This window comes from Triturus cristatus, chromosome 4_2 (assembly GCF_964204655.1).
Source record: "Triturus cristatus chromosome 4_2, aTriCri1.1, whole genome shotgun sequence".
Taxonomy (NCBI): Eukaryota; Metazoa; Chordata; class Amphibia; order Caudata; family Salamandridae; genus Triturus; species Triturus cristatus.
This window is the reverse complement of record NC_140586.1, coordinates 15,600,071-15,616,319: the sequence shown is the minus strand read 5'-3', so window position 1 is coordinate 15,616,319 and position 16,249 is coordinate 15,600,071. Positions and strand designations below refer to the sequence as shown.

Sequence of the window (16,249 nt, the reverse complement as noted above, 5' to 3'; positions counted from 1 at the left end):
ATATTGCACCTCGAAGACAGGCAATCCATGATTACGACCCCCAGTCAACCAGGCAACTCAACATCCTGAGACAGGAATACAGAGACATGGCCATAGCTAATGCCAGGAAGCAGGGATTGGCGATGCTACATCACCGTTATGAGGTTAGAGACAAGGCGGGGAAGTTATTGGCCTGGCTAAGTAAGAAAGAACAGCAGAGGGTGGCGTGGCTTGTAGCCGACAGCGATGGCCGCTGCCTAGGAGAGCTCCGCGATCGCCAGCGTCTCTCCTAGACAATCCTGACACTAAACCAATAGCACGGCGGATTTAGAACCGGGATCGAACGTTGGAAGACCGCAGCCTGCATCACTGCTGATTTGGGACCGGTACGCAGGTCGAGTGAAGAACAGCACAGAGTGAAGAGATCGGGGCCTACATGCATACTAGCAACCGGGGACTCCCGTAAGAAAATGCTGCGCACAGAGAGGAAGTAAGCGGGTAACGGCAGGCAAAGACGTGGGGCGCTGGCGAAGCTAAGGTGCCAAAGCAACGGAGGCGGAACAGCCCACGGAGGTCTAAGAGGTGGGAAAACTGGATACCTACCAGCGCTACTGACTTGAAATACGAACAGCAGCACCCGCGAGCGGACAGGTCGCGGACCCGAGTCGGGTCAGTGCCCCGACGGGATTCAGGCTCGTGCGACGGCCGGCACCCATCAACGCGAGTCACAATCGCCCACGGGAACTGGACTGCTGGAGAGGGAAGACCGAGGGCTAGGGCGGAAACTTGCACGCCAGTGTGCGGGGCCTCGGCCACCAGGACAGGTGACAGGTGTGATGGACAAAAAAAGGCGGAGTGCCGGCGCCAATCGAAGATCAGGACAGCGGTGGTAAAGACCTGAAGGTGAGCGGACAGCCAAGCGGATGGAACTCAATACCCACGATCGCTCTCATAGCCAATACATGCCCTGGAGCCTAGAAAATAATACTGAGACTCACGCGTATCAAACCGTGGGGTAATAGCCTGCGCCATTTAAAAGCACGAGCCTCAAAATAAATGCAGTGCCCAGCGATAATGAAGGAGCATGTGCAGACCCACAGTGGCCCAGGTGAAAGCACTTTGACGGCAGTTCATGGCAGCGTGGCAAACACCTACAGGAGGTATATAGACAACAGAGGCAAACGTACACATGCGCTGGGACCAAACACCTCCCACAATCCGGGGTGCAACGGGACATATAGCCCCACCAAACCTCTTTACTGCAACCATAGAACCAGTGCATGAGTACAGAGCCGATAGCACAAGACACCCAAACCCGGCCAACATTGCATCAGCAGCTAAAGACAGTTTTTCGCCCTTCTGTGGGTACTGCACGAGTACTGTAATTCTTCACACCGGCGGCGGTGGGAGGCAGGAAAACCAAAAGGCAGTGCGTGGAAGTTGCTAACGCAGTCTGTCAGCAGCGATTACCGACTAACCTGCCACATAGCTGTCGAACCTACCAACCGGATCTGCTACCATGGGAGGCAGAGACCAACGTGCGACAAGTGAATAAATTAGAAAAGTACGCCTACCATGTAGACAAACCACAGACCCCGGAGACTCAAGAGGGAAGTGAGGACGGCGCTCAATCCGGAAAACCTAAAGAAATAACCTTACAGGACATAATGCACACACTCAACCAAATGCAAACGTCGATTGGCACGATTTCTACAGACATCACGCTGCTACGTGCAGACGTTTCTAAAATCAGTAACAGACTAAAAGAGGTGGAATCTACGACGGCAGCTCTAGCCACAGACACAGCGATGCTACAAAGACAAGTACGGACTCTGGAAAGAGCACACAAACAAATGGAGGTGAAACTTGATGACCAGGAAGGCCGCTCCTAGTGGGGGTGCAAGAAAGTGTGCGCGGTCCGGCTCTAGACCGCTTTGTGGAAGAACTCGTTAAAACTAAACTGCAACCACGAGGATTGTCAAGTTTCTTCTCGGTGGAACGCGCCCATAGAGTACAGGGTGGGAGGCCCAAGCCAGGAGCCCCACCCAGGCCTATACTTGCCCGGATATTCAACTTCTCTGACCGCGACACCATCCTGCAGGCACCACGTATAGCACCCCCAATACAAGTAGAAAACAGTAAGATAGCGATGTACCCGGACTATGCTGCGCTAGTAACAAAGCAACAACGCAATTTCTTGGAGGTGAAAAAAGAGCTCCGGAATAGAGAACTCAAATATGCAATGCTCTTCCCTGCCAAACAGAGTAGAGGCGGAGGGTAAGACTTGGTTCTTCACATCACCGCAGGAGGCTACGGACTGGTTAGAGGGATGGCGCAAGGCCCAGGGGCCCCAGAGATCAGAACAGAGACACAGACAATCTGCTGAAAGGTCAGCAGAATCGGAATCATCAGACAAGGGAGCGACTGGTGGTGAAACGACTCAAAACGTACAGGGAGACTCAGATTAAGACTGGATCGATCAGGCACAGGTACTGGAACCAGGATCATCCCCCGCAGGAATGTTTAAAAGTAGCGGTGGGTGCTGAATCCCATGAAGGACTGGGAAAAAGGCCTCACCTGGTAAAATGAATGTGCTGATAATGCAGATGCTGGTGGACTACGGTGACGATGTTACTGAATGCTATATATACAGGTGTGGACATACCGCAGTACTAGGGTAGGGACCGGGATTGGTCGCAAATGGCTCTCCCCCCCTGCACGCAAGTACAAAGTTATGGGGAATAAGCACTCTGCTCAGTTGAGGTGGTGGGTAGTTTGGAATCCGCCGGGCAGGGAAGCAGGGAGGGGTGTAGGGATCAGTTAAAGGGGTTGTTGTTTAAATTGGTTCAGCTGCATACCAAGAAACAATAAAAAATACAAATCAACATAAATGCATACACGCTTCTAAACGAATACACGTTCCATAGCAAGGTAATCAGGAATAAGACTACAAATGACACCAACGATAGTTGACAACTCGCAAACTATAGACAATAGTGGGAGATCCGTACACCTCACGGTGATGTCATGGAATGTGAATGGGTTGGGGGACAAGATAAAGAGGGGTCTGGTCCTTCAATATATCAAGAGGAGAGGGCCAGCGGTGGCATTGCTACAAGAATCACACTTGACAGGCTCCACTTGTACGGCCCTAGACAGATGGGGTTACAAAATGGTAGTGCATTCTGAATTTACTTCGGGTTCTAGGGGAGTAGGAGTTCTAATGCAGAAACGATGACCCTTAATAATAAAGAAGACCTGGACGGACGACCAGGGTAGGTTTGCCGCAGTTACTTGCCAATGGGAAGGGAAGCCATATAATTTAGTGTCAGTTTACGCCCCACCTGCTTTAAACCGGTCCACCCTCCTAGACTTAGGCAAATTCTTGCTCTCACTCCCGCAGGGAGAACTTATTATAGGGGGAGATTTCAACACAATCATTGATGCGTCCATGGACAGACGACCCCCCAGAGATCCCAGCAGCTCCAATCCCAAACTGAAAGATTTCGTTAATGCGATTGGATTAACAGATGTTTGGCGGGCCAGACACCCACAAAAGCACCAATATACCTTCCATTCAGGGGCACACAGCAGTTTGTCAAGAATAGACTATATATTTACGCTGGCAGCAGAGATGGAGAGGGTACTAGACATAGCACACCTGCCTAGGGGTATATCAGACCACTCACCAGTATGGATTACCTATGCTTCCTTCATCCCGGGTAGATGCAGACTTTTTCCACTGTACCCACACTATTTAAAGATTAAAGACAAAGGAAAAACTAATCACGACCCCGAAAAAATATTTTGCAGAAAATGCACACTCGGTGACTGCGCCAACGACACTGTGTGAAGCATACAAAACGGTCCTGCGTGGCCAGGCTATCTCATTGGTGACACATCATAAGAAACAACAGCACCAACAAATTCAAGCGCTAGAACAACAGTTAGAAAGGGCAGAAGCAGATCATGCCTCATATCAATGAGGATACAACTCATGGGCTTAAGCGAGCGCAACAAGAATATAAATCCTTCGTGCGGGAGGAAACAAAATCTAGATTCACGGCCACGCAGCACAATATTTACGAGCAAGGTGATAAGGCAGGAAAACTCCTGGCTTGGTTAGACAAAAAGGAATGAGCCAGTAGATGGATAGCACAGCTAGAAATACAACAAGGTGTCACGACCTCAGACCCCCAGGACATAGTCGACAAATTGGTGACCCATTATGAGCACATATATACGCCTACAGCCACTGCTACAGTGGAGGAAAACCTAGCTTTTCTAAAAGATATCAAAATGCCAACGCTGGCCCAAGCAGCAACACAATCCTAGGAGACAGACCTCACACAAGATGAACTGACACGGGCAATACTAGCCTTGCATACAGGTAAAGCCCTGGGACCCAACGGAATTCCCGCTGAATTCTATAAACAGACTACTACTATTCTTGTGCCTCACCTACTTAACATGTACTCTGACAGCTTAGAGAAGGGCGAACTTCCTAGAGATCAGCACCTGGCAACGATAGTTGCAATACACAAGCCGGGCAAACCACCACACAACTGCATGTCGTACAGGCCGATCTCCCTGATCAATGCAGAAGCAACGATATTAGCGAAAGCGCTGGCAACACGATTGCACCCATATTTGAAAACGGTGATTCAGCCTAATCAATCATGATTTATGCCACATCGCAATACGGCATTGAATCTGCAAAGGATCCATAGGGTTCTGGCGCGCAGATCCACTATCGAAGAGGACGCAATCATTGTATCTCTAGATGCACGAATGGCATTCAACATGGTGGAATGGCCCTTTCTGTTCGCGGTTCTTCACTGTCTAGGCTTCGGACCCAAATTCATACGATGGGTGGAACTATTGTACACAAAACCAATGGCACAGATGGTAGCAAATGGGCGCATCTCGGCTACCTTCCTGTTGGGTAAAGGGACAAGGCAGGGTTGCCCATCATCGTCGCTACTATTCCCAATCGTACTGGAACCCCTAGCAGCATAGATATGGCAAGACCCGGTAATCCGTGGGCTCAAGTGGACAATGGGATGGGAGGATTGCATCTCGCTCTATGCCGATGATGTGCTGCTGTATTTGGCTTCGCCCTCACGTTCCCTTAACAGCCTCCTAGATATTTGTGCGGCATATGGGTGAGTGTCAGGTTACACTATAAATTGGACGAACTCACATTTTCATACTCTCGCGCAATCCCCCACTACTTCCGCGCAATTGTGACATACAAATAGCTCGCAAGGGGTTTAAATATCTGGGTATTTATATAACCTATCAGGACACACACTTTATTTAAGAAAATCTCATGAAACCCCTGGCGAGCTTTCGCCGAGATGTCCTCCACTGGCGGTCTCTACCACTCACATTGTTAGGCAGGGCAGCCCTCTTTAAAATGATGGCGCTCCCCAGATTCCTATATATCCTACAAAATATGCAATTTTCGGTCCCCCCGACATACTTCATAGCAATTAATAATGAAGTGAATAAGCTGTTATGGGATGGTAAAGCAACCCGTATTACTATGCATAAGCTGGTTAAAAGCTGGTACGATGGAGGCATAGCACTCACCCATATCAAAACATACTACTGGGCATCCCAACGGGCAGTAACAAATCAATGGCTTCACGCCGCACAGGAGGAACCAGCTTATCGCATGGACAGACATCTCTTAGGTGTCCACGCTATGATGGGGAAACTATATAATAAGAATAGAACGAAGACTCTAACAGGGCCGACAGCGCACACAATCAAGATATGGCATGAGGCGCAAAGAGAACTGGGATGGGAGGGAGTCGTGACGCAGGCTATGCCACTATGGGACACGAAAAAATTAGGCAAGCTACGCAATACTAAAGGTTTTAGGCAATGGGACCCAATATGCATCTCAAAGGTTGGGGACCTATGGCAGAAAGGTGAGATCATCCCGTTTACACAGCTACAACAGACCTATGGCCTAGCAAACTCGGAGGCCTACAGATACATGCAAATTAGACATGCACTCGCGACACTGATCCCACAAGGCCACAACTACCAGAGTCGTCACCCCTAGAAGATAGACTACTCACTGATCATATGACGAAAAAAGCCATCTCACTAACTTATAAGAAAATAATAAATAACCAACCGGACCCGACAACAATCCTAAAAACTAGATGGGAGACTGACCTGGGTGAACTAGATGAGGCAGACTGGCAGGACGCAATGGCATCTCCCAAGGGGGTAGCAATCCGCTCCAGATTCAAACTAATACAACTGAAGGTTCTACACCGCACGTATTATACCAGAACACTGCTGTATAAATTACACAAGACCGATACACAACTTCAGCAGTGTGGAGCGCAAGGCACTTTCTGGCACACAATCCGGCAATGTGTAGAAATAACCATATACTGGAAAGCAATCATGCACACAATTTTGCAGGTAACAGGAATAACGGTTGAGCCGGAGCCGAAAAGGTGTTTACTCAACATCTGGGAACCGACGGACCTCAACCATGCGGCTCAAACGTGGGTAGCGCTAGGTATGGCATTAGCGAAAAGAAATATAGCACAATTATGGGGAGCCAGACAGACCCCCGCGGTGGGTAGGTGGTGTCGAGATATGGACGAATTAATGATAACTGAAAAATCAGTATACATACATACATAGGAGATGCCCTAAGAAATGGACACAGGTGTGGGGAAAGTGGAATGAGTATTGAGGAAACATTTGCGATCCCCCACAGGAAGAATCACTATCAGAAGATACCGACTAGCTGCTGTGTCAATAGAAGATGCTAATACACTGTATATAAATGTGGGCAAAGATGAGGGTGCAAAAGACAACCCGAAATGTATGTGGACAAATTCCTGTGGTACATGGTTCGGCTATTGTCCGTTAATATGATGTATGCAACAATGAATACGTATGCATTGCAGCAATGGTTGTAATTTAAAATGTTAATAAAAATATAAAAAGAAAAAAAAGAAAGAACAGCAAGGCTAGATGGGATAGGGACATTGTAGATAGTCGCTGTGTAACACACACCACAGACACTCACATCGCCAGGGCATTTGTAGACTACTTCAGGGAATTCTATACAGCCCGCCCACTGAGCAACAGTGTGGAGATAGGGAATATCTGGCAACCGTTCAGACCCCGGTGCTGGGAGACGAAGAGGTATAAGAATTAGAGGCTGACCTGACCCTAACAGAAATACAAGAGGCAGTGACAAGACTATGACATGGAAAAACCTCGGGTCCTAATGGGCAACTGGAAGAGTTGTATAAACGATGCAAAGTTCTCCTATGCCGCCACCTGCTGTGCCTTTTCCAGGATGCACACAAAGAAGGCATCTTACCCCCATCTGCGGTTGGCAACGATAGTGGTAATACATAAAGAAGGTAAACCACATGATAGATGCGATCCATATCACCTCATCTCCCTATTAAATACTGAGGTAAAGATATCGGCAACGGTTCTAGCGACCCACCTCTAAAGACATATTACATTTCTTATTCATGATGACCAATCAGGTTTCATGCCAGGACGCGCCACCAGACTAACCTCTGCAGGACTCATAAGTGGTTGCTGTGAGTGAAGGACCGCAACTCACCGCACATACTTCTACCCCTAGATGAGGGAAAAGCATTTGAAGCGGTGCACTGCCCATTTCTTTATTCTCTATTGCATTCTTGAGCAGTGAAGACCACTGGTATGTGACCCTGCACTGTGTCTGCCCAGAACTGCAATCTGTGTTGTTGATACCACAAGGCTCTGCCCCCCCCCCCCTCCAGCGCGGTGCTTCACAGACACCGCGCTATGCAAGGCAATAGGTGTTGCTTTTGGTATTGTAAATTTTTTTAAAGGCATTGTAATTTACAACGTCAATAGTTCAAAATAATGTGATTGCGAGACCCAGTGCATGGTAAATGCTTGCTTAGTTTCCTAATGACAGTCATCATTTCTTTTCCAATCGGTTGCTTTGGCCGGTTATGCATTTATTTACTCTGAACACGACTCAAATCTGACGCTTCTTTGGTTTTTGATCTTATTGACTACCCAGAATTCCTAGTCATCACCAACCTCGTTGCATGGTGGCATACCATGACCCAGTGCATGGCCGTTTAAGCTTTGTTAACTCTGTAGCTGCGGACTTCCTGACAGGTATAGTAGAGTACAATGCTTCCTCGCCGGTCACAATTCGTATTAGAATAGAGTGGGACTGTGGTATACAGTTGGGAAATGTATCTGGGTCCCTTTTACATATACTTAGATAAAGCACACGATTTCTTTATAGCCCTAGTATTAAGGGTTCAAGAATCAATTGCAGGCCACGTTTTATGGTTGTAGTCCGAAGCGCTTACATTATCAAGCATGTTTTAGGTTCCACTTTATTTGCCTTTTTGGCACATCCAAGAGACGTCCTCAATGTTTTGCGCGGTCCTCCGGTCCCGATAAAATTCAGGTTGTGGGAAATGAAACATGACGACCTTTCATTAGATTCGGTTTCAACATGTCCAACGTGTTTTAATATGTACAGGGATGCGACACACTTAAGTTAACAAGCATCCTACTGCTATGTTTTTTTAAAAGTTTGTTGAGGGCTCTCGCCATTTAGCCCTCAAATTCTGTCCCCCCCCCCCTTCACTTTGTCTCTTTTATGAATGTTAACCCACATCTTAGCCTAGACCTCCCTATTTATTCAGGAGCGAGGACCGATGAGGGGAAGCCCGGGTTACAGTTACTGCCTATCGGTCCCACCCATGATTGGTCTCCTGTCAATAGTACAGGCTTTGGACTCAGACGTGTGCATGAATGTGAGACTGGTTGTTCTGAAGTCTGTAGCACTGTACTAATGTGTGAACTGACTTCTAGAATCAGGAGGATAAGCTTCTACTGATATACAAATGTTTCCTTCCAGCAGTATGGGTGATTGAGACTTTATCTATTTTATGTCACTATGTGGAGAGTGCCCCTGCCACATTTTCTCTCTTAGCTGCCTACTTGGATGCAGGCCTCGGGGACCTCGGGGCCTTGTACAAGTAGCCCTAATAAATGTGGTTTCCATGGTCTTATCAGGACAATTTAAATGGGTCTTGGTTTGTTTCCCTCCTAGTGACACGCTCCAGTAATCAGGCGTATCAGATTAGGGACTTATGGCCTCTAAATTCACAGATGATTATTTCTGGAACTTCTGTTTGTAGACCGCTCTCCCTTATTGAGGAAGAGTTTGGGACCTAGCCTCCTACTCCTAGCTCCCTCAGCAGCACCCTATGGCCCTTCATTTAGACTATACTACCTGCCTGCTCTTCACAGGTCAACAAGCCTCCTGTCTACTTGCAGGACTACCCTTGTGTCTTGCAGAGATCTGTGATAACATTTCAGGGGCACCTCCAACTAGAAATAGTGTAAAAGTCTGAAAAAAACCAAGAGAAATCTCTCCTTCAGAGTCCTCAGCAAGTCCACCCTCTACTGTGTACCAACATGAGTAGGGGGGGGGGACGCCAGTGCCACAGGCGCCGGAAACAGTGCACAAAGTTTTGGAAAGTACAAGCCTAGAGTGATCTCTAGTAGAGGTTTGTTGAATAATATGGCCTTCCTCTCTCCTCTGTAGTTCCCTCTCCTCTCAAGTCATTGGCTTTGTGCAGAGGTTAAAAAGTAGAGGCGAGGAAGTCTAGAAGGTGGGCGTACCTGCCCAATCCAAAGATGCCACATCATTTCTCTAACCCAGACAGACTTTCTTGGAGCAGCCACAGGCTGGCCCACTGCATGCACAGCATCCATGTGGCAGGATTAAGGTGTGGTCTACAAGAGCTGAACCTTTGGCTCATTCCTGAGACTTCAAAATAGGCTATTTCCCTCCAAGACAGATTTATGCCCGTTATGCAACTGTCCGTTTAAAAGGGCAAGCCCAGTCTTATCAGCTAATCTCCTATCATATTTCTCCCTCATCTCGATCCTCTACCAGGAGAAAGACAACGACAATCCAAACGGGCCTAATATTGAGGGGCGGCACTGAACTTGCAGGAGGCCTGCAGAGTAATTAACTTGGCCTAGTAGGGTAGTGATTTAATTTGGGCTGGCACTGGGAAAGAACGCAAAAAAACAATAGGCATGAATGAGTGCAAATAGGGCCAAATTATTATTTTATTTGCACTCAAGACTCTTGAGCAGGGGGCGTGGCTTGCCGTGATGCAAGATGGCTGCAAACTAGAGAGGCTCCGCCGAGCCGATCCCACTAATCCCCCCCATACATCCAGCAAATATCTGAAGTGGGGACTGGATAACGTGGAGAAAAGAACCACGCAATGTTCGGCGGCCAGTGATACTATCTATGGTGGGCTGAATCTGGCCCACAACAACGGATCAGCAGGAGCGGGGCGCGTGTAGGCCCAGAAGCCACTGGGTCACTCAACAAGGCTCTGGGCCATAACTCGGTTGCTGGTGGGTGGGGAAAACACCTAACTGTGGCGAGGGATGGCCCAACGACCAGAACACCAAGTGAAACGCAGGTGCTGAGGCCAGTGGCGCACAAGAAGAAAATTGACAGAGCAGGCCCAGGGCAGTGTGCAAGGGGCGCCCAATACATTATCTGTGGGACAGAAACACATGACCCAACCGGCCACAGTGAATGTGCAGTGCCTTGCCTGAACTGGGGTTGGGGTCACGGGACTCCCCCCCCTGTCGTGAAGAAAAATAAACAATAACTGGCAAAGAGAGACAGTCCTGAAGACCACCAGGAAAACCTGGTGCACTGGCCAGGCACTGAGATGACCTACCAAACTGTGAAAGGGACTAGGTTTTACCCGGTGAGGGGAGAGGCCTGGAATACTTAAGACCCACGGGGTGAAATTGCTGGTGGACGGCTTTGAAATGAAATGAAATGAATGAAATGAAAGGGGATTTATAAAGCGCGACTGCTGCCCCAAGGCGTCCAAGCGCTGAGTGACGGTGACTGTAGAGATAGAGAGAGGGTGGCCAGGGAGTCCGGGGTAGGAACCCAGACAGGCCGTCAGTGACCGAGAACTTACCTGGGCAGGCGGTGGTGAGTATTGCCCAGGGTCCTCCTGAGCCCCCCCCTGAAGAGTGCACCTGAACTAGTGGTGATAGGCTTTGCAAGACTGGAGTGGTAAACTCATGACAGGCAGCAAGTGGCCAACAAACGAAATTGGACAAATATGCATTACCTAGGAAATTGGTGGCAAGGCATACGGGGAAGGCTGGACCGGACCCTAGACTGTTTTCTCCCTCCGCGACTGTGGAATCCACACTGCAAGATGTAATGACAGCCCTGCAAGCACTTTTGTCGGACCTAGCAAGGAGGATCAACACTATTGTAACAAAAGTCTCGCTCATTAGGGTCCATCTGTGAAACCTGGGCACTCGAGTGAAGGAAGTTGAGAAGGTCACGAATAAAATGAATGTTCATACCAGAATATCACACTGGATATATATATGCATTAGAAGTCTATATATGCATAAAAGGTTCCCATCACCCACTAGAAGTGGCTCGCTTCATCATTTGGGAACCCGGGGACTTATCAGAGAACCATCCACTACCAAATGAACGTGGATACAGGTTCAGAGTGTGTCCCGGACGCAACTATGGATATGTTGCTTCAATGGAAGGAACCAATCTACAAAATGGTACAGGGTGATGTATGCAGTGCGAGTGAAAGAAGTGGGATTAGTAAAATTGGTAAACAAGGCACAAAGAAATTTTATTTGAGTGCTGCCTTGATGCCAAATTAAATTAAAACAGTGCTGTGACAGTTTAAACAAATAACTGAGTTGGATCTGGTCTACATGTTTCAGCTTATGGATAGATTATACCCCAGCTTTCGTCAGGACCATAACAAGCTACTGCGTTTTAGAAGTGAAAAAACAGGTAAATCATACAACCTGAACCTGTGATAGGTATAGGAGAAATTACCCGAAAAATTCTGGGTATGCGCCTCGCCTCACCTGGCAACTGCTCAGGCTTAAGGAGGCACCGCTCTATCCGTCGGTACCTCGAACGGCTGAATGTTCTTTCTAGCGAGAGATTGGAGTTTTGTCTAGTGTAAGTTTTTATTCATGGAAAGGCTGCGCAGAGGGTTAACGTGCCTGCTGCAAAGAACATGTATAATGCAGATCACAAAGGGCACATATTGTAAATAGGTCAGTGGGTTACTGCTTTTGTCAGAGAGATGTTTGGTTACTTGCAGTTTATAAGTTAAAACCCTAACATAGTACAGTGAGCTATTAAACTATACCGCCCAATAGCATGGCGTCATGTGACTTCTACACCTTGTAGTCCTTCGTCTTATGTAACATTTCCTATACAGTGAGTTACACATGTATAATTGATTGCCTCTGTGTAGTGTGTGTGATGTAAAGTGCTCTGATACCCTACACTGGCATGAGGGGCACTATAAATCAAATTAAATGCATCTGAGAGAGAGAGTGGTTATGGAGACGTGAGGGGCAGTGTTAAAGAGTGGCAGTGAGGGACTCCATAGTGGAGGTGGTCATTGGGAGGCACCAACAAACTTTGTTGCACAGGGCACCACCAGTGTTAAAGCCAACCCTGCCCTTGAGGCCAGTCTGCCTCACCCATTGTTACCTCCCTTGGCTTGGTTTCATTAGTAGTAGCTGAAATTCACCAGGGATCAGCAATGCAGGATTTGCACGATCACCAAATTAAGTTAGCAAATTTCACTGTCTCTCTGCTTCATACACAAGCACTGTTAATATGTGCTGCCTGCTTTGGGGCCACTGGAATTATGCAGCAAAGGAGGACACAATTATGCCACAGTGTTGACTAAGTTATGCAGCAAAACAAAGGCTGCAACGTAATGCAGTATATTTCCTGACACTTTATTATTTTGACATTTTTACACATGCTAACAGTCTAGGAAAGATGTTGCCTTATTAGTACCAGTGTAATATATAGATACAGCAGTGAGAAAGGTGATCAGTCAACCTTTGCAAAGGGCTGTCCACCTCGCAGCATCACAAGTCACATTTTTTAGCAACATTTGATCAGTTTGAGCTACAAACAATGTATTTATTAAAATTGTAAGATTGTGTTGTAGATGATTATGTGGCAAATATGACAGAGCCATGATTATATATAAAACATTTGCAAACTAAGATATTTTGCCATCCATGTTTGAACTGCTCGTGTGGAAAAAGGGAGAAGTGCTGATGACAGAAACTGCATAGTTCAGAGACAAATGGCTTGTGATTCCACTTTTAAGCATATTTAGGTCATTCTGGTATTGGAAACATATCCCACTTTGTGAATGTATTTTAATGTCAATAACTCATATTAAACCTTAAATAATTATGTGTATCCATTGATTGAATTAAATAACATAATAAGCTGTAACTGGTCAGTGAAATGCTAACAAATACTAATGAGCATTGGCATAGCCAATAGGTCTCGCTTGTGGGACCTTATAAGTATTTAGTGATGCAGCACAATATCCTTGGTGCAACAACATTAACTGTTGCATGGTTAAACACTTATAAGGCCCCAAAGGCGAAACCTATTGGCTATGCCAATGCTTGTTTTTAGCGCTGTTATGGCCACTGGAATTAGGCAGTATGACTGTACAAAATTATGAGACAGGATTGACAAAATTATCCGGCAGGAAAATGCAAATTGTGGGGAAGAATGAAACTTATGTGGCAGTATTATAATACTATTTTGTCATTTTAATACATTACAACTGTGTGGTCAAAAGTGTAATCTCATTAGTACCAGTTTAGCACCTGGATACAGCAATTGAAAACTGAAAGTTGACCAGTTAACCTTCGCAAAGGTTGTGTAAATAAGCATCCCTGTGTGGTGCATTTTTGTTTTAGTAAATTTTGATCCATTTGAACTACAACAATGTTTATACAAATCTATAATTATTATCTTCACACCAACACAAGTCACGTTGTTAATCAATTTGAGCTACAATTTTTTTTTGTTAAAACTATCAGATTATGCAACAGATGGTGCATTATGTGGCAAACACGGGAGAGCTATAATTATGTGGAAAACATTTGCAAACTAGGATATTTTGCCATCCATGTTTGAAGTTCTCTCATGCAGTCTCTGTTGGGTGGTATTTCCAGACACCTACAGTGCTCGTGGAGAGATAAAGAACAAAGGTGTCTAATAGTGATTGCAGCGGATAGTAGTCTGGAGGGGAGAAAATAACTGATTGAGATAATCCAAGGACCACTACCTATTTCTGACTCTACCACTGTTTGAGTGTCATAATTTCAGGATTGATGCATTTGCAATTCTCATTGCTAACTAACTCGAGTAGTAATTACACATACTACTAATAAAATAGTTGTATTTCATTCGTCTGATACTACTAAAAGCATCTGCAAAACCACCAGGTCTGGGTTTTTGAGTGTGTTATGTTTAGATACAATAACCGGAAACTAAGAGGCATCTAATGCTGGCTTCATGACATGTTGCGTGAATCACGCAAAAATTTAGGAATATAATTTTGCATGGACCGGGGGGGAGGGGGGTAATGCACAGAATGATGTAATCAACAGTGCTCCAAATCTCGTGGGGCCTTCGGTCATAGAATCTAACGCCAAATTTTATGTTCAGAAATGGTTAGAAAAAGGGAGGAAAAGTGCTGATGAAAGAAACTACATGGCTTGGACACACATGGCTTATGATTCCACTTATATGCTTATTTGGGACATTCTATGATTGAAAACGTATCCCACATTGTAAATGTCAATAACTTGTATTAAACCTCAAATAAACGTGTTTCTATTGGTAGCATTAAAAAACACTTTTAAGCTGTAACTGGTCAGTGAAATGCCAAAAATTAGGATGTTTTGCTCTCTCTAGCCACACCTCTGACTCCGCCCACTGAACCAATCCCTGATTATTCCCGCCCCCTGAGTCTCCGCCCACAGTTCCCCTACTTTTTTTTCCCCACTTCGACCACTGCAACACACACATATTTTTTAATCAGATATGAAGGTAGTGTTCTTATTAAAATGAAGAGCAGTCTTACCTCAATATGCTTGCTAATTTCATGGACCTAGAAGTCTTAAAAGCCATTTTATTCGAAATAGTACATTTGCACATTCCCTGTGTCTCATTATAAAGCGTAGACTTGTTTTTGACATTTTTGCATCTTTGCTTCAGGGATATCTCACATTTTCTCAATGAAACGATACTGCTACTTGCTCATTTATGTACTTGCTGTTTTATTTATTTTAAAACATGGTCCATGGGTTTGGGAAAATTAACTCGGAAATCAGTAGATAGGAGAGCACTGGATGGGACTCCACATGATTGACCCAGCTGTCAAAGTTATGGAATAGTTTCTCCAGGGGGACTTAAGTGGACAATGCCTCAGCACGGACCTGGAGAATTGCCTAAAATGATGAACTCTAGTGAACCAAACTTTAGGTAAAGCCAAACTGTAATTACCCTATATTTGTTTGCTGTGCTATGGTTAAACATGTGTTGTTAGAACATGTGTTGTTAGAACGGGTGTGCACAATTGTTACACAGGTGGGAGGCAACAGGGTAAACAAGTTGGCTGGGCAGGTAGGATTGGGGGTAGTCACATGACCAGATAATGTTTATAAATATGCATCCAAGGTTTTAAGTGAGCAGGCTCTAGAAATAGTGTGGTAATGGGAAGATAGAAGGGCCAGGATCCGAAGCTGACCATCGAAGGATGTCTGAGAAAGAGGCATTCTGATCTAACCACCAAACTCCTTCACAAGCCAGTCCAGGGGTCAAATTAAGGAGGTTCGTTGGAAGCAGGAGGATCTTTGGGTATGAGTGAGCAATACCTTCCACCCCCGCTAGCAGCCCCCCAAAATCAGAGGCAATATAACTGAGGGAATCCAAATCTGTAATGGGGTCTTCTTTAGCACCCCCTCCATTGCATAAGCTGTGGGCAAAGGTCCGGCAGACCCCTTCCTTGTTAGCCAGGTGCGAATGGGAGATAAGTAGCAGAGATCGGGTGAAAAATCTAAATGTAGCCTGCTCCCACTGAAAGGGACTTCTGTCCAAAACTATGTACCAACAATACTTTAAAGGCAGTTGTATGTACTGACGAGAGTGGGTGGGACTCACTATGAGGATGGGAAGAAGTATTTTCCTGAGCATGGTGCCTTTGATGCTGAAATACTATTACACTTATCGAAGAACGTGAGAGACCCCAAAAATAAATTAATTCTAAGCAATGGGCTCTCTTCCTACAATGACATGATGAGGCATACAAGAATACCCAAT

The 16,249-nt window shown here is 46.0% G+C and overlaps 1 protein-coding gene across 6 annotated transcripts in view; it reads right to left on the bottom strand.

Annotated features, from left to right (window-relative positions):
• The window catches only part of VDR (vitamin D receptor), a 799,659-nt gene that overhangs the window by 526,276 nt on the left and 257,134 nt on the right, over window positions 1-16,249 (bottom strand). The gene's annotated exons all lie outside the window — the stretch shown is intronic.